Raw genomic sequence first — 18,725 nt, 5'->3', positions numbered from 1 at the left:
TATATAATGATAATTGAGAGTTTGTTGCAATGAATCAGTGCAGGTAAAAGCTGTTTTAGGCTATTTAGTTGGTGAGAGAAGATGAGAAGAGGAAGAGGGAAGAGGACAGCGACACAGAATCCAAGAAGATCAGGAAGAAGAGCAGAGGTGCCAAGGACAGGGGATTGGAGGATGAGGAGCAGGGAGCAACCAAGACCCTGGAACATCCAGCCCCTATGCCAGGCTTACCACCAGCCACTTCACCATCCACCAGGTTCTGGGCAGGGGCAGCTTTGGCAAAGTAAATTTAATATCTCCTTATTTAATTTTAAAGGGACGGTAAACCTAAAGATTACCTTTTTTTTCTCCATCAATAGTTCTGTGTTATCAGTGATGTCATGCTGGATAGATGATAATTGTGGTGTTCTTCTATGGGAAACCTAATAGGATATCCAGAATTTTTCCTGCCCTCATGACCACTACTTTAGTTTTTAATTTTATTTTTTCCTCCCATCCTTCCAAAATCCATAACTTTTTTTTTTCTCGACATAGCCATATGAGAGGTTTTTTTAATTTTGCGGGATGAGTTGTCGTTTTTAAACAGCACCATTCAATGTACCATATAACGTACTGGGAAATGTAAAAAAATTATTTTGTTAGAAGAAATAGCAAAAATACAGCAATTCCTCCATTGGTTTAAGGATTTCGCTTTCACTGCGTTAACTGAGCTGTAAAAATTACATGTTAACTTTAATCTGCCGGTCAGTACAATTGCGGCGATACCAAAATGATTTTGTTTCTTTCATTTCTAAATATTTTTACAAGATAAAAACAATTTGTAAAAGGAAAAATGTGTTTTGTGTCGCCATATTCCGAGACCAATAACCTTTTTATTATTCGGTCTGTGGAGCGGTGTGAGGACTTGGTTTTTCGCAGGACGCGCTGTAGTTTTTATTGGTGCCCTTGTGGATTACATTTTGATCACTTTTTATTCCATTTTAGTATTTTGGGAGCCAAGGTGAACAAAAAAACAGCAACTCTGGCAATTTATTATTTTATTTATTTCCGGCATTCACTCTACGGGTTAAATAATGTTTTATTGTAAAAGTTCGGCCTTTTCTGGAAGCTGTGCTAAAAAAAAAATTTTATTTTTTTTATTTTATACATTACTTAGGAGAAAAAGTAATTTTTTTATTTTTCAAGTTTAATTATTTTTTTAATTCGTTTTTTTTGTCCCAGTAGGAGACCTCAACATACGATCATTAGATTGCTGGTACAATACACAGTAAAAATTATGCAGTGCAGTGTATTGTGCCACTGGCAAGGCTTAATAGCAGGACCAAAATGGCAGACCAGGAGGCGTTGATTAGGCAGCCATGCCAACAATCCATACACTGTGATCATGATGCAGAGGATCGAGCGGCAGAGGGAGCTTCCTTCTATCAAACAGTTTAGACTCCAAGTCGCTATTAGAGCTATAACTCCATACTCCACTTCTACCAACTAAGACATACAATTACGTCAAATGTCAGTAAGGGGTTAAGAACTCTCCATACAGCACTTAACAGCAGACACTGCATTATGCCGGTAGCTCAGCTTTGTTGTTCTGTAAGCTCCTGGGTACTACACGGCTGACCCACCACTCAGTGCACCCCTGTTCCTTCTTCCCCTCATTCCAATTCTACCCTTGTTTTCCTCTGGTGGTCCTGGCATCAGTCCCCGACCGAAACACCCACATGGCCATCAAGTTGATCACCAAACTGGACAATGCAGACGAATTAATGAGATTGCGGCAGATACTCCTGGCGGCCAGAGACTGCACGTACCTATGCCGCCTCTATGCCGCACATCAGTCTGAGGAGCGAGCATATTTCATCACAGAGTATCAGTCCGGTGGCAGCCTGGAGGCTTTGATCAGGATGTGCAGCTGCTCTGACATCGGCAACGTGAGGCAAGTAAATAGTCAGGAGACTGAGGAGGGTGGAAAGAATAAAAGGTGAGGTGGGAGGTCGGATGAAGGACAATGCAGAGAATGCAGAATACAGGCTGCCATAAACAGTGCCTCTTCTCTGCTAGAGATACACAATCCATCAGAACATGATATTAGGGAATTGATAGAAGAAGATGTGATGACATTGAGACTCTGCTCTGTTCTCCCCATCAGAATCTACACATGATATGTGGCCTCCAGTTCCTCCATGAACACAACATCGTCCACCGGTAAGCAGAACGTTCACCTTCCTTCTGTCTCCTTTACATGCTGGAAATAATGCAACCAGCTTTCCTAGAGTCCTGATTGGTTATTCTGCCTGGTGCTGCAGTGACCCATCCCCCGTCTCCTGTATCACTGGGCTGATTTGTCATTCTCTTGTCTTCTTTCTTCGCAGAGATCTAAAGCCGGAGAACATCATGTTGGATGCAGATGGCCACATCCGTATCATCGATCTGGGGCGGGCCCAAGATGGCATCACCGCCTCCTATAAGATCCGTGGAGTGACGGGCCCATTCGATTACATGGCCCAGAGGAGCTTCTTAGGAAAAGATACGGCACAGCAGTTGACTTGTGGAGCCTGGGGATTGTGGTGTCCAGGATGGCAGCAGGACGCTCCCCATTTTACCATGGCCCCATCATGCAAATGGCTTACAAAGCCATCACCACTGAGAAGCCAAAATTTCCAACTTGGCTTAATGGTGACGTGAAACGACTTATCAGGAGACTGGTCAGTAAAAATCCTAAGACGCACCTCGGTGTGTGCGGGAGCATCAGAGAGCATCCATTCTTCTCCACCATCAGCTTGGATGAACTGCAGGAGAGGAGGGCACGTCTGCCATTTACACGATTTGTGCCAGTTCTGGAGAACCAACATCTGAATTGACCGGAGAATTAGAAAGCCCTTAACCCTTGGCCGGATTCAGCGTCATGTCACCAAACTGGACCCGATAATATCCTGGGACAAGGGCCCAGAACTTCAGGCCTCCAGACTTGTGCCTCATGTCTCTGCTGCTGTATGTCACCTCGGCTGTCCAAACCATCATCTTTCTCCATGCCATCTTCATGCCACACCTCTGCTATCTTGCTGCTGACCCAGGACCTTGACTTTGCATCCTCCAATCCCAGGCTGGTATCTAAATTATCTCCAGCCTGAAGATCCTCTACACCACCCAGGAGTGGCCTGTGCTTAGTTTCCATCTGGAGAGATCAGGAACAACAGCCGTATGTAGTAGTCCTGGGGCCACTGAGTAGCGGGAATGTACCGGAGCGGCTATTACACCTGATTTCACCTCAGCACAGGCCAGGTAAGTAATACACCCACACTACATAATAAGTATAGAGTCCACACTACATAATAAGTATAGACACCACATTACATGATAAGTATAGACACCCACACATAGACACATTGAACAGATAGATTAAACATCAGACTTTGATCCTGGGATTTATTCTGATCGCCATATTTGGGGTCAGGAAGGAATTTTCCCCCCTTAATAGGAGGACAATTGGCTCATGCCTCCAAGGTTTTTTTTTGCCTTCCTCTGGATCAACACGGCCTTAAATAGGTTTAGAATGATAGAGTAATAAGTAGCTACACACATAAGTAACATAAGATATATATATAGAAATGGCTACCAGTGTTTAATCTCCCTACAGCGCCTCTAAAGGGGAAAAACAGAATTACACAGCTCTACAATTAAAGTACATGTAATGTAAGGATGTGTTGGGTCCTCCTGAGTAGGAGATGCTGTTTGTAGCCCCTCTCCATTCTGGCTAATTGATAAGAATCCTAAATGGGGGGGGGGGGGGAACGACAACCTCTAAAACCCCAGAATTCCCTAATAGGGAATTTGAAAATGGGTTTTCCAACCAGAAAACAACTATAATGGTTATATAATGATAATTGAGAGTTTGTTGCAATGAATCAGTGCAGGTAAAAGCTGTTTTAGGCTATTTAGTTGGTGAGAGAAGATGAGAAGAGGAAGAGGGAAGAGGACAGCGACACAGAATCCAAGAAGATCAGGAAGAAGAGCAGAGGTGCCAAGGACAGGGGATTGGAGGATGAGGAGCAGGGAGCAACCAAGACCCTGGAACATCCAGCCCCTATGCCAGGCTTACCACCAGCCACTTCACCATCCACCAGGTTCTGGGCAGGGGCAGCTTTGGCAAAGTAAATTTAATATCTCCTTATTTAATTTTAAAGGGACGGTAAACCTAAAGATTACCTTTTTTTTCTCCATCAATAGTTCTGTGTTATCAGTGATGTCATGCTGGATAGATGATAATTGTGGTGTTCTTCTATGGGAAACCTAATAGGATATCCAGAATTTTTCCTGCCCTCATGACCACTACTTTAGTTTTTAATTTTATTTTTTCCTCCCATCCTTCCAAAATCCATAACTTTTTTTTTTCTCGACATAGCCATATGAGAGGTTTTTTTAATTTTGCGGGATGAGTTGTCGTTTTTAAACAGCACCATTCAATGTAGAATATAACGTACTGGGAAATGTAAAAAAATTATTTTGTTAGAAGAAATAGCAAAAATACAGCAATTCCTCCATTGGTTTAAGGATTTCGCTTTCACTGCGTTAACTGAGCTGTAAAAATTACATGTTAACTTTAATCTGCCGGTCAGTACAATTGCGGCGATACCAAAATGATATCGTTTCTTTCATTTTTAAATATTTTTGCAAAATAAAAACTATTTGTAAAAGGAAAAATGTGTTTTGTGTCGCCATATTCCGAGACCAATAACCTTTTTATTATTCGGTCTGTGGAGCGGTGTGAGGACTTGGTTTTTCGCAGGACGCGCTGTAGTTTTTATTGGTGCCCTTGTGGATTACATTTTGATCACTTTTTATTCCATTTTAGTATTTTGGGAGCCAAGGTGAACAAAAAAACAGCAACTCTGGCAATTTATTATTTTATTTATTTCCGGCATTCACTCTACGGGTTAAATAATGTTTTATTGTAAAAGTTCGGCCTTTTCTGGAAGCTGTGCTAAAAAAAAAATTTTATTTTTTTTATTTTATACATTACTTAGGAGAAAAAGTAATTTTTTTATTTTTCAAGTTTAATTATTTTTTTAATTCGTTTTTTTTGTCCCAGTAGGAGACCTCAACATACGATCATTAGATTGCTGGTACAATACACAGTAAAAATTATGCAGTGCAGTGTATTGTGCCACTGGCAAGGCTTAATAGCAGGACCAAAATGGCAGACCAGGAGGCGTTGATTAGGCAGCCATGCCAACAATCCATACACTGTGATCATGATGCAGAGGATCGAGCGGCAGAGGGAGCTTCCTTCTATCAAACAGTTTAGACTCCAAGTCGCTATTAGAGCTATAACTCCATACTCCACTTCTACCAACTAAGACATACAATTACGTCAAATGTCAGTAAGGGGTTAAGAACTCTCCATACAGCACTTAACAGCAGACACTGCATTATGCCGGTAGCTCAGCTTTGTTGTTCTGTAAGCTCCTGGGTACTACACGGCTGACCCACCACTCAGTGCACCCCTGTTCCTTCTTCCCCTCATTCCAATTCTACCCTTGTTTTCCTCTGGTGGTCCTGGCATCAGTCCCCGACCGAAACACCCACATGGCCATCAAGTTGATCACCAAACTGGACAATGCAGACGAATTAATGAGATTGCGGCAGATACTCCTGGCGGCCAGAGACTGCACGTACCTATGCCGCCTCTATGCCGCACATCAGTCTGAGGAGCGAGCATATTTCATCACAGAGTATCAGTCCGGTTGCAGCCTGGAGGCTTTGATCAGGATGTGCAGCTGCTCTGACATCGGCAACGTGAGGCAAGTAAATAGTTAGGAGACTGAGGAGGGTGGAAAGAATAAAAGGTGAGGTGGGAGGTCAGATGAAGGACAATGAAGAGAATGCAGAATACAGGCTGCAATAAAGATTGCCTCTTCTCTGCTAGAGACACACAATCCATCAGAACACGATATTAGGGAATTGATAGAGGAAGATGTGATGACATTGAGACTCCGCTCTGTTCTCCCCATCAGATTCTACACATGATATGTGGCCTCCAGTTCCTCCATGGACACAACATCGTCCACCGGTAAGCAGAACCTTCACCTTCCGTCTCCTTTACATGCTGGAAATAATGCAACCAGCTTTCCTACATTCCTGATTGGTTATTCTGCCTGGTGCTGCAGTGACCCATCCCCAGTCTCCTGTATCACTGGGCTGATTTGTCATTCTCTTGTCTTATTTCTTTGCAGAGATCTAAAGCCGGAGAACATCATGTTGGATGCAGATGGCCACATCCATATCATGGATCTCGGGCTGGCCCAAGATGGCGTCACCACCTCCAATAAGATCCGTGGAGTGACGGGAACGTTCGATTACATGGCCCCGCGGAGCTTTTTAGGAAAAGATATTGCACAGCAGTTGACTGGTGGAGCCTGGGAATTGTGGTGTCCAGGATGGCAGCAGGACACTCCCCATTTTACAATGGCCCCATCATGCAATGGCTTACAAAGCCATCACCACCGAGAAGCCCAAATTTCCTCAGGTGGTCCTGGCATCAGTCCCCGACCGAAACACCTGCATGGCCATCAAGATCATCACCAAACGGGACAATGGAGACTAATTAACGAGATTGCGGCGGATACTCCTGGCGGCCAGAGACTGCCCATTCCTATGCCGCACATCAGTCTGAGGAGCGGGCATATTTCATCACGGAGTATCTGTCCGGTGGCAGCCTGAAGGCTTTGATCAGGATGTGCAGCTGCTTGGACATCGGCAACGTAAGGCAAGTAATTAGTCAGGAGACTGAGGGGGGTGGAAAGAATCAAAGGTGAGGTGGGAGGTCAGATGAAGAACAATGAAGAGAATGCAGAATACGGGCTGCAATAAAGATTGCCTCTTCTCTGACAGAGACACACAATCCAGCAGAACGCGATATTAGGGAATTGGTAGAAGAAGATGTGATGACATTGAGACTCCGCTCTGTTCTCCCCATCAGATTCTACACATGATATGTGGCCTCCAGTTCCCCCATGGACACAACATCGTCCACCGGTAAGCAGAACCTTCACCTTCCGTCTCCTTTACATGCTGGAAATAATGCAAACAGCTTTCCTAGAGTCCTGATTGGTTATTGTGCCTGGTGCTGCAGTGACCCATCCCCATCTCCTGTATCACTGGGCTGATTTGTCATTCTCTTGTCTTATTTCTTTGCAGAGATCTAAAGCCGGAGAACATCATGTTGGATGCAGATGGCCACATCCATATCTTCGATCTTGGGCTGGCCCAAGATGGCGTCACCACCTCCAATAAGATCTGTGGAGTGACGGGAACGTTCGATTACATGGTCCCGAGCTGCTTCTTAGGAAAAGATATGGCACAGCAGTTGACTGGTGGAGCCTGGGGATTGTGGTGTCCAGGATGGCAGCAGGACGCTCCCCATTTTACAACGGCCCCATCATGCAAATGGATTACAAAGCCATCACCACCGAGAAGCCAAAATTTCCAACTTGGCTTAATGCTGACGTGAAACAACTTATCAGGAGACTGGTCAGTAAAAATCCTAAGACGCACCTCGGTGTGTGCAGGAACATCAGAGAGCATCCATTCTTCTCCACCATCGGCTTGGATGAACTGCAGGAGAGGAGGGCACGTCTGCCATTTACACCATTTGTGCCAGTTCTGGAGAACCAACATCTGAATTGGCTGGAGAATTAGAAAGCCCTTCACCCCTTGGCCGGATTCAGCGTCATGTCACCAAGCTGGACCAGATAATATCCTGGGACAAGGGCCCAGAACTTCATGCCTCCTGACTTGTGCCTCATGTCTCTGCTGCTGTATGTCACCTCGGCTGTCCATACCATCATCTCTCTCCATGCCATCTTCATGCCACACCTCTGCTATCTTGCTGCTGACCCAGGACCTTGACTTGGCATCCACCAATACCAGGATGGCATCTAAAATATCTCCAGCCTGATGATCCTCTACACCACCCAGGAGTGGCCTGTGCTTAGTTTCCATCTGGAGAGATCAGGAACAACAGCCGCATGTAGTAGTCCTGGGGCCACTGAGTAGCGGGAATATACCTGATTTCACCTCAGCACAGGCCAGGTAATACACCCACATTACATAATAAGTATAGAGTCCACACTACATAATAAGTATAGACACCACATTACATGATAAGTATAGACACCCACACATAGACACATTGAACAGATAAATTAGACACAATAGTGCATATGTCTAAGCGTACAACAAATCATAAAATAAGAGGTTACCCCATAAAAGGCGGATAAACCCGGTAACAATGCATAAATAGTGAAATTAGCTATTGTGGAAGGGATGAAACACATCCTGAATGATAATTTGAATAACTTAGTGATGCAGTGAGACCAATGGTGACAATAATGCAATTAATGTAATACATGTGAAAAAAAAAAAAAAAATGAACATAGTGAATGGTATATGACTACATGATACAAATAGTAATAGTAATACAGTACTATGATAAATATATCAAAACAGATAAGGGTATTGTATATAACAAATTATTAAAAAGCACTTTATACCAATCTGTGCAAAGTGAAAACAGGACAAAGGGAACTGTTGGGGGCCAACGGCCCTGTGCAAAATTACAAGGCATAATTATATGCAGTATATAAAAAGTATACATAAAGCGAGCAATTCTATTCATAGCACCCAATGGGGTAGGGTTATAAAAGCAGGTATCATGAAAACAGTAAATCGTTATACTGGGTCCTGCTGAACACCATCATTCAACAACGAGGGTGACCAGGAACGCCAGCATCAGTACTGGTCATAGATGTAACCATGGAATATAGAACTGGATTTGTAGTCAGGACATCGCGGAATGCCCGGCCGAACCATCGAAGTTGGATGGTGTAAACGGAGCCATACTGGAAAATAACAAACAAATATGAGAAAGATACCAGTAGCTATACATCAATAGCCACAATCAACCTCAATGATATAGACCAATCCCAAAAGCCTTTTTATAGAAAGGAGGAACCGGGCATGGGTAAAGCGCAAAGTACACAAATAAAAAGTTTTTAAAAAAAATATGAATATAAATAAAAACAAGATTAAAAATGATAAAAATATTGGTGGACACCAATATGAAGATGGCAATTTAAAAGTAAAAATAGAATATAGAAGGCTACCCTAGAGAAATGGAACAAAACTATTATATTCATTAAGGCCATGGGGGCATAGGGTTCCCAACCTCATAATCCACATGGTCTCCTTCTGTCCCAAAATCTTCTTCCAGTTCCCTCCTCTTGGTCCGATTAGTACATGTCGATGGCTCTTACTTTCAGGAGTGATGCATCACAATTATGGTAAGACCTGAAATGACGAGGAATCGTTTTGAGTAGTGACATATCTTCAATTTCAATGGCCGCTTCTATACTCAACACATGTTCACGTACCCTCCTACGAAATTGTCTGATTGTCATGCCGACATAGATTTTATCACAAGGACAGGTGGCAAAATATATGACCCCTGTGGTGGCACAATAGATGTCGTGAGTGATCTTAAATTCATGCCCATGATCAAAGTTATAGAACGTTGTTGCCTGTTCGATGTTGGAGCAGTCTACACAATGCCCACATCTGAAACAGCCCCATTTAGGACCCTTGGAACCGAAAGCATATTGGGGTTGTAGGCCCCTGTGGTAACTATGTACCAACAGATCTTCAAGATTTTTTGCTCTCCTAAAGGTTATGGAGGGAATAGGGGGCAACAACTCTCCCAGAGTGTGGTCTTGTGTCAGTATGGGCAAAAAAATTTTCATTGTCCCTAGAATTTGCTCAGATTCGCAATTGAAGTCGGTGAACATACGAGCCTTATTATCGGATGTGGCACTCCGTCTAGAGCCTTGTAGTAACGTCGTCCTCTGACTGCATCTTGCCCTGTCATAAGCTCGCTTGATGGAGCGATTACTATATCCCCTTTCTTTGAATCGTTTCTTCAGGTCTTGGGCTTGCACCTCGAAAGTATGTTGATCTGAGCATACCCGTCTTGCCCGCAGATATTGTCAAAACCGGAATATTATTGATAAGTTGTCGAGGGTGAGCTGAAGATGCGTGTAGTACAGAGTTCACTGCGGTCTTTTTTCTGTACAGATCCGTATGTAGCAGGCCCTGGTCGTCAACCCGAACCTGGATATAAAGGAACTTAATTATCGATTTGCTAAGTTGATAAGTTAATTTGACATTAATGTCGTTGCAATTCAAAAAATCGATGAACAAATTGAGCTCCTCAGATGTTCCCTGCCAGATCAATAACACGTCATCAATATACCTAGCCCAGAGATGTACTTTATCAAAATTTGGAACCGGATTGGACAAGAAGATCTCTCTCTCCCACAGCCCCAGGAACAAATTGGCGTAAGCGTGTGCACAAGCTGCGCCCATCGCCGTTTCCTGGAGCTGTAGGTAGAAAGACTCCTTGAAAATAAAGAAATTGTGGGTCAAGATAAATTGAAGAGCTCTCAATAAAAAATCTTGAAGCCCACAATCCAGGTTGCCCATTGCCAAGAAAAATTGTACAGCCTTCAGACCATCTTTGTGTCGAATGGATGTGTAAAGTGATTCGACATCACATGTAACCAAGTACATATCTGGTTGAAGGTGTATCCCCTCGATCTTTCTTAAGATGTCATTAGTGTCTTGGACAAAGGATGGAAGGGTTTCAACAATTGGTTTTAAAAAATGTTCAATGTACTTATAAAGTGGTCCCAGAATACTATTGGACCCGGATACAATCGGGCATCCTAGGGGATTTCGAGCATCTTTGTGTATCTTTGGAAGTAGGTAAATTGTGGCCACCGTCGGTTCCAAGATCTGCAACCCATCTGCCTGTTTTCTAGTAAAAATACCATCATTACATACCTGCTCAATAAGGATGTACAATTCCTGTTGGAATTTGGATAGTGGGTTGAATGTTAATTTCTTATAGCATTCTACAGTACATAACTGACAGAACACTTCTCTCTCATAGGATGGAGTGGGCCAAAGTACAATGTTCCCACCTTTGTCCGAAGGCTTGAAGACGATCCCCTTCATAGAAGTCAATTCCTTGATCGCCACTCTCTGGGTGTAGGTGAGGTTGTCGTTCTTAATACGATCAGGGATCCGCTTCAACTCCTCGGACACCACATTAACAAATAAAGAAATTTCTGGGAACATACTAAGTGTGGGAAATTTTGGGGATCTGAGTAAGAGATGTTGCGGATACCTACTTTGAAGAGGCTCTGTCTGTTCATCCAGTAATCCTTGGAGAGCATTAATAGCTTCCAATTCCAACTCGGTAAACGAGGAAAAAGTAAGGTCTTTGTTAGCATATATTTTTTTAAAAGCTAATTTGCAAGCAAATAAGTGAAGGTCCTTTACAGCAGAAAAAACATTGAATTTAGCTACAGGGGAAAATGTTAAACCAAGTTGTAAAACATCACATTGGGCAGGTGTTAAGGTTCTATCGGAAAGATTAATTACCTTAAGTGGGTTGGTAAGTATCGATTCTAATCTGGATTCATAGGTCCGTTTACTGACATGCTGTTGTTGGTCATGCCCCGGTCTTGATCAAATTTACGTTTTCCCTGTCTCTGAGGGTATCTTCCAGGTCTAGACATAGAGGTGTTGGAGTTGGTACTAGCCGACGATCGTGAGGTAATAGATAGCGATCGTGCCCTTTCACCGCCGGTCTTCCAATGCCATTTATAAACACGTTTATTCTGGAAGTCATCCACATTGCGTTGATATTTCTTTATTTTGGTAGAGGAGATCTCTTTCTCCCAAGTTGTGAAGGATTCCTCCAATTCTCTATTGAAGTTATCCATCTCATCCTTTGAAAATTCAGTTTGCACACGTTTTTGTACCTCCTCAATCTCCTTATCCATTGATTCAATAGACATGTTGTTATGACTCACCAGAAGTTCCATGAAATTCCTGGAACACATGGCACATGATTCCTCCCATTTGGTAGTGAACGCATCATCCTCTATAGGGAAGGACGGGAAGACCTGTACTCGCAGGCCCCGTGGAATTAGGCCTTCACCTAAGTATTGCTGAATATATGTTTTATTCCATCACATTCGAGTGCGTTGGTGTAACAGATTAGTTAAGGTTTTCTTAATTGCCACCTTCTGAACAGATTCCATCAAGTGCGCAGTTTGATTGGAAAAAAACGTTTGCAGCCTGTGCTGACCAGGAGATCTCTCTGCTCCTGTAGTCCATTATAGGAACGGGTTGTATACTGTAATAGATACAGAAAATAGCATTTAGCCAACCGAGCAATAACCCCAAATATACCAATGGTCCTAGTGACTGATAGATCAAACCAAAAAAGAAGAAACGGTCACAACCATATAATTGAAAAAATACAAAAAGTCCTTTATTGTAGTCAAATAGACATATACAAACAAACAACATTAAACACAATAAAATCGTATAACCCTCGCAAGATGAAAGATGGAATCAGAATATTAACGCAGCGGATCAACCAGATAGTAATCCGATCAAAGGATCCCCCAAACATGCTGAAGTGCATAGATAGTAGCTTTTTAAACAGGTAATAGGAATGAAATTTTTTTGCACAGATTGTTATATAAAGGTAAATAGAATAAAGACAATAATGCTATCACATATGAGCAACAATATACCTACACCTGCCAAGTACGGGAAAAGCCGGGAGATTAAGACCAGGGGTCCGCTGCTAGACCCGACGCGCGTTTCGCTAATGCTTCTTCGGGGGTTGATGTCCAACTCACCCAGAAAGCCCTAAATAGTCCCTCCTCTCAAATGGTTTCATGTGTAGCATCTATTAAGTTAAGTGGTTGCCGTTTCCCATAGAATGTCTCGGTGTTCAGGGGCGGTCACCAATGACAGCCGCCGTTAAACCCCGCCAGCCCACGATAGCGTCCTATCGGTTCTATTGGTTTTGGAGCATTTTGGGGAAGGTCGTTGACATGCAGAAGCATAGGACCAGGCTTGGATTAATCATAAAGTTTTAAAAATATATGGTGCTATTGGAATTATTTCCAGTGGTAGTTGCTTTATCTCTATGGGGTATTGCTTTTGAAAATAAACCAATCCTCCTTCACACTGATAATAAAGGAGTGTTGTTTGGCCTGTCGTCTAAATGCCCATTGGTAGATAAATTACTACGCCATTTGGTATTGCTGTGTCTAAAATGTAATATTTGGATTAAAGTGGTGCATATACCTGGCGTAGATAACTCTGTGGCTGATGTGCTTTCACGATTTCAGTTTACCAGGTTTCGAGAGCTGGTTCCTTGGGCCAAGGAAGTCGAGGAGTTTTGCCCGGAGCACCTGTGGGGAATAATTTCTACTTACTTTTTTGACTTTTTGGGGCATTCAGTGGCTAAAACAACTTGGACAGGTTATGTCGCAGCATGGAGAAAATGGTGCATTGTTATGGGCACAAATAAATTATCCACAGTCCATAGTTCTGAGAAAGCTGCGTTAGTTTTTTGTTTGCAAATGTTTGATGAAGGGCTTGCTTATGGGACTGTATGTAAAACGCTCGCTGGTGTCTCCTTTTTTGTAAAAATATTGGGAGAGAACGCTTTAAATAGCTATTTTTTGATTAAACAATTATTGAAACGCTATAAAATAGGGCCAGAGTCCTATAAAAAGCACAAGACATCCGGATTTTATATGCTCAAACAATCAATAGATGTTGGGAGTGATTGGTATGAAGCTTCTCCCATTCTCCTTTTCTTATTCTCAAAGATGTTCTGCAGTAGCTAGAGTAAGTATTACAAGATATAGTTTATTGTCAGATGCTGCAGAACTGCTTTGAGGAGAAGATAGGGAAGCTTTATCCCGATCATTGTCTATTGGGGGGCATGAGCCTGAGAGGAGGTACCAGGGAAGAGGAGACAGTCAGTGAGGAGGGAGGACAGAGGGGGATCTGGGGGCAGCGCTGTACAAGTTTAGTCAAATACACGAGATTGTGACCCTAAGTGCTCACCTGAATAATACCAGAGTCTCCACCATATTTTATTTTTCAAACCATTTGTAACAAAACGTATCCAAGCCCCACAATTCCTAATAGTAAATACTTTCTAATCCACTTTCCCTTCTAATTCTCTCCAAGAAGGTTCAATGTTACCAACATGCGATACAACAATAAAAAAGACGGAGCATTCATATGTGAAGTGTAACATATGCATTCACTTACGCTTTCTGCATGCATTCACTAGTTACAGGTTATGTCCAGTATATAAATGTGTGTAATAAAATTAAATAATATGTTTCCCCCTCGACAGACATTGTACTGGGATGAGGACACAGAAGACGTGCAGGAGACAACGCCTCAATCTCTAGTGTTGGCGGATCCTTTCAGAGCCTCTGTCACAAACTCCATCAAAACGAATGATACAATGACCGAACCCAATGGTCCATAATAAGTCAATGGGGTCCTCCTGGTGAAGGAGATGTCCTTCATACAATAGATTCGGGGCTGTGACGTGGTTTCCATTATAAATGATCTTACAATTATGGTCTATTCACACACCATTATATATTATACATTCAGTGTTCATGTTAGTATTTTCATTGCCTTTAGTGTAGAAACGGATTGGAAAATATTAAAATTAAATTACTGTCCCATCCCTCGACGTCACCCATCTGCTCCACAGAAAACACAGTGCGGACATCTATCTTCAGGCATCAGAACAGTCAAGAGGAACGTCTCAAAGTGTCCCTGTCATCTCTGTATGTGCGCTGCCAGTCCTAGTGACGAAGGAATATCCGAGCTGAGTCTAACCACAGACGTAAAGTGCCCGACTGGTGTCACAACAGCATTGTCTGTAGTCCATAAATACCAATGTCAGCCGTAACATAATATTTCCAGGGCAATCCCCAATGCTTTATGTACACCTTCCTAATGCGATACTAGTGCCCCTTTAAATAGTGCTAGGGTGCTGTAAAGGATCTGCCAGGCACAGCTTCGGGGTTAACTCCCATAATTAATCAGTCAGCACCTGAATCTACATCCCTGAGACTGACTCCAGCTTCCACCACTCAGGCTGGCAGGCTTAGGAGTGGGAGAGCCTATCGCAACCTGGCCAGACTCAGCTAGCTCCCGCCCTCGGTCTATTTAAGCCTGCCCTTCCTGTCCCTCGGTGCTTGTGATTCTTTTCGTGTGGTTTACTGGCCCAGCTACAGCTCCTTCTGTTTTGATCCTGCTCCATACAGACCCTGGCTTACTGACTACTCTTCTGCTCTTCGTTTGGTACCTCGCACACTACTGGCTTGACTCGGCTCGTTCACCACTCTGGTTGCTCACGGTGTTGCCGTGGGCAACTGCCCCTTTCCCTTGCTTGTATTCCCTTGTATGTTTGTCGTGTTTGTCGTGCACTTACTGAGCGCAGGGACCGCCGCCCAGTTGTACCCCGTCGCCTAGGGCGGGTCGTTGCAAGTAGGCAGGGACAGAGTGGCGGGTAGACTAGGGCTCACTTGTCCGTTTCCCTACCCCCCGTCATTACATAGCCTTGGCTCCCTCGAGGAGACCTCCTGTTCCCGTCCTCACCCCTGAGGGGGTGGAATTCGAGGTGGCCAAGATTGTGGACAGCAAGATGGTCCAAGGCTCCCTCCAGTACCTGGTCCATTGGAGAGGATACGGGCCCGAGGAGAGGACTTGGGTACCCGCCCGGGATGTTCACGCTGGGGTATTTGTCAGGAGGTTCCACCTGCGTTTCCCCAGTAAGCCAGGTCCACTTAGAAAGGGTCCGGTGGCCCCTCATAAAAGGGGGGGTACTGTAAAGGATCTGCCAGGCACAGCTTCGGGGTTAACTCCCATAATTAATCAGTCAGCACCTGAATCTACATCCCTGAGACTGACTCCAGCTTCCACCACTCAGGCTGGCAGGCTTAGGAGTGGGAGAGCCTATCGCAAACTGGCCAGACTCAGCTAGCTCCCGCCCTCGGTCTATTTAAGCCTGCCCTTCCTGTCCCTCGGTGCTTGTGATTCTTTTCGTGTGGTTTCCTGTCCCAGCTACAGCTCCTTCTATTTTGATCCTGCTCCATACAGACCCTGGCTTACTGACTACTCTTCTGCTCTTCGTTTGGTACCTCGCACACTCCTGGCTTGACTCGGCTCGTTCACCACTCTGGTTGCTCACGGTGTTGCCGTGGGCAACTGCCCCTTTCCCTTGCTTGTATTCCCTTGTATGTTTGTCGTGCACTTACTGAGCGCAGGGACCGCCGCCCAGTTGTACCCCGTCGCCTAGGGCGGGTCGTTGCAAGTAGGCAGGGACAGAGTGGCGGGTAGACTAGGGCTCACTTGTCCGTTTCCCTACCCCCCGTCATTACAGGTGCACTATAAAACAGTGCCAGAGTGCCCTATAAACAGTGCCAGAGTGCCCTATAAACAGTGCCAGAGTGCCCTATAAACAGTGCCAGGGTTACCCCATTTGCTAGCATTTCAGCACAACTGCTCTTATTATAACATTACAGTACAGTTTCTGATGAACTATGGGCAGCACTGCCAGCCCCGATATATCCATCCCATCACCTGCCCTCTCCCCATCTACTATCAATACAGAAATAGAAGATCCGCCATGAAGTTCTCTCTCATTCCTCTGAACCAGTGTCTCCCAACCTTATTACCATGGAACTATTTTTCTACTCTGGGGAACCACTACTCCCATTCCTGTGTATCTCATAGGAGTTGGTGTAGAGGGGGTAAAGCATTCTATAATTCTATATTCTGGATAAGAAAATGTTTTACCAATAACCTGAGTAAATAGAGTTTTCTATCTCTACTGTAGAAGTGACATGTATTGCTACTTTGTTCTGCGGACTCCTGACTGGGCTATAATGAACCCCAGGAACCCTGGTTGAGAAATACTGCTCTGTGCACTAGACTGGCACTCATGATGCCCACATCAGATATGTCAGAGCAAGTCCAAGAGCCACTGCCAGGCAGATGACACCTGAGGATTCCACGACGTCTGACATCATGTCACCTGCATACGACCAACTGGACACGGAGAAGACGACGAGAAGAGAGAAGACGAGAAGAGGAAGAGGGAAGAGGACAGCGACACAGAATCCAAGAAGATCAGGAAGAAGGGGAGAGGAGCCAAGGACAGAGGATTGGAGGATGAGGAGCCAAGACCTGGGAGCAGCCAAGACCCTGGAACATCCAGCCCCTATGCCAGGCTTACCACCAGCCACTTCACCATCCACCAGGTCCTGGGTAGGGGCAGTTTTGACAAAGTAAATTTAATATCTCCTTATTTAATTTTAAAGGGACGGTAAACCTAAAGATTCCCTTTTTTTTTCCCATCAATTGTTCTCTGTTATCAGTCATGTTATGCAGGATAGATGATAATTGTGGTGTTCTTCTATGGGACGCCTAATAGGATATCCAAAATAATTTTTCCTGCCCTCATGACCACTACTTTAGATTTTCATTTTATTTTTTCCTCCCATTCTTCCAAAATCCATAACTTTTTTATTTTTTCTCGACATAGCCATATGAGAGCTTGTTTTTCTTTTGCGGGATGAGTTGTAGTTTTTAAACAGAACCATTCAATGTACCATATAATGTACTGGGAAATGTAAAAAACTTATTTTGTTAGAAGAAATAGCAAAAATACAGCAATTCCTACATTGGTTTAAATATTTCGCTTTCACGGCGTTAACTGAGCGGTAAAAATTACATGTTAACTTTAATCTGCCGGTCAGTACAATTGCGGTGATACCAAAATGATTTTGTTTCTTTCATTTTTAAATATTTTTATAAAATAAAAACAATTTGTAAAAGGAAAAATGTGTTTTGTGTCGCCATATTCCGAGACCAATAACCTTTTTATTTTTCGGTCAGTGGAGCGGTGTGAGGACTTGGTTTTTTGCAGGACGCTCTGTAGGTTTTATTGGTGTCTTTGTGGATTACATTTTGATCACTTTTTATTCCATTTTAGTATTTTGGGAGCCAAGGTGAACAAAAAAACAGCAACTCTGGCAATTTATTATTTTGTTTATTTCCGGCATTCACTCTACGGGTTAAATAATGTTTTATTGTAAAAGTTCGGCCTTTTCTGGAAGCTGTGATAAAAAATTATTTTTATTTATTTTTTATTTTATACATTACTTAGGAGAAAATGTAATTTTATTTTCCAAGTTTAATTATTTTTTAAATTAGTTTTTTTAGTCCAAGTAGGAGACCTCAACATACGATCATTAGATTGCTGGTACAATACACAGTAATATTTATGTAGTGCAGTGTATTGTGCCTCTGGCAAGGCTAAATAGGAGGACCACAATGGCAGACAAGGAGGCGTTGATTAGGCAGCCATGCCAACCATCCATACACTGTGATCATGATGCGGAGGATGGAGCAGCAGAGGGAGCTTCCTTCTATCGAACCGTTTCGACTCCAAGTCGCTATTAGAGCTATAACTCCATACTCCCCTTCTACCAACTAAGACATACAATTACGTCAAATGTTGGTAAGGGGTTAAGAACTCTTTTCCTCTGGTGGTCCTGGCATGAGTCCCCGACTGAAACACACGCATGGCCATCAAGGTGATCACCAAACGGGACAATGCAGACGAATTAATGAGATTGCGGCGGATACTCCTGGCGGCCAGAGTCTGCCCGTTCCTATGCCGCCTCTAAGCCGCACATAAGTCTGAGGAGCGAGCATATTTAATCAAGGAGTATCTGTCCGGTGGCAGCCTGGAGGCTTTGATA

The sequence above is a fragment of the Rhinoderma darwinii genome, chromosome 13 (genome assembly GCF_050947455.1).
Source record: "Rhinoderma darwinii isolate aRhiDar2 chromosome 13, aRhiDar2.hap1, whole genome shotgun sequence".
NCBI classification, from domain to species: Eukaryota; Metazoa; Chordata; class Amphibia; order Anura; family Rhinodermatidae; genus Rhinoderma; species Rhinoderma darwinii.
Note: the sequence above shows the minus strand (reverse complement) of the source record.